The 1,231-nt window shown below is 36.1% G+C and overlaps 1 long non-coding RNA gene across 1 annotated transcript in view; it reads left to right on the plus strand.

Annotated features, from left to right (window-relative positions):
- LOC128249186 (uncharacterized) overlaps positions 1-644 on the plus strand; it is a 34,782-nt gene extending 34,138 nt beyond the window's left edge. Inside the window, exon 3 of the long non-coding RNA XR_008265290.1 lies at positions 92-644. This is a non-coding gene — a long non-coding RNA (uncharacterized LOC128249186). The remainder of the gene's footprint in view (positions 1-91) is intronic.
- Positions 645-1,231: the final 587 nt, after the last annotated feature.

Below are 1,231 nucleotides of genomic sequence, written 5' to 3' on the forward strand. Positions count from 1 at the left end.
TATATATATATATATATCCATATGTGTGTGTGTGTGTGTGTGTGTCCATGTATACATACGCATGTATGATTTTTCTTTGAGTTTAATTTAGGTTCTTGAGAGAGTTCAAGCCGGTTGCTAACAAAACAGCCAAAGTATTTGAGTTAAGACAGACGAAATACCGCTAACCATTTCAGCCGGAGTGCTAACGTTTCTGCCAGCTCGCCACCTTTAGATCATAGATATTGCCATACCTGGGGAACAACGAGTGGATGACAAAGAACTGGAAGAGATTACAAAATACAAGCCACTAACAGATGGGACTGTACGAATAAAAGGCAATGAAGAAAGTAACATATATCCTAGCAGAAATATTTTCGTGGTCAGGCGAATGCAAATTAATATTTCTCATTTCCCAGCTTTTGATGAACCATAGGTAGAAGTTTCCGCGTCATATTGAAACAAGACTGAGTTTTATAAATAGCTCATAGGCGTCTACTTAAACATCTACTTACCAACTACACCATACTTTGCTGTCGAAATACACCTGAAGTCGTTACTCTACTTTAAAATATCAGAGACATTTCCCAGTTGTTCTCTCCTGCCCTGCTAAACTAGAATTAGTCAATTTGCTAATGAACTATTTACACCACTGTGAATAAAGTTTTAAAAATACAAATTTCTTGACTCACATCATTCATCAAATATGATGGCATCTACGTTACGAATAATATACAAGTATTCCTCATCTTACATCGTTTCCAGTTTCAGCTTTACGTCGTTTTCTCTTTTCAAGGAAATAATGGAAAAGACAAAACTCTATTTCAATCCATTTATCTTAGTTTACGTCGCTCTCGGTGGACATATTTAAAAGCACAAATAAAAAAAGCACATCTTCAAACCAGTACTATATTCTTTTATTCTTTTATTCTTTCATTTGTTTCAGTCATTTGACTGAGGCCATACTGGAGAACCACCTTAAGGGGTTTTAGTCGAACAAATCGACCCGAGGACTTATTCTTTGTAAGCCTAGTACTTGTTCTATCGGGTCTTTTGCCGAACCGCTAAGTTACGGGGACATAATCACACCAACATCGGTTGTTAAGCTATGGTGGGAGAACGATTAAGCAAAATTCAACTGTAGATAAGTACAAATCATGTAAAGGAACATTATAAGCAAATAATTCTTTTAAAATGCTTGATCGCGTTACGTCGTTTTTCGACTTAATTCGCAAAACGACATGATACGTTT

The sequence above is a fragment of the Octopus bimaculoides genome, chromosome 12 (genome assembly GCF_001194135.2).
Source record: "Octopus bimaculoides isolate UCB-OBI-ISO-001 chromosome 12, ASM119413v2, whole genome shotgun sequence".
Classification (NCBI taxonomy): domain Eukaryota; kingdom Metazoa; phylum Mollusca; class Cephalopoda; order Octopoda; family Octopodidae; genus Octopus; species Octopus bimaculoides.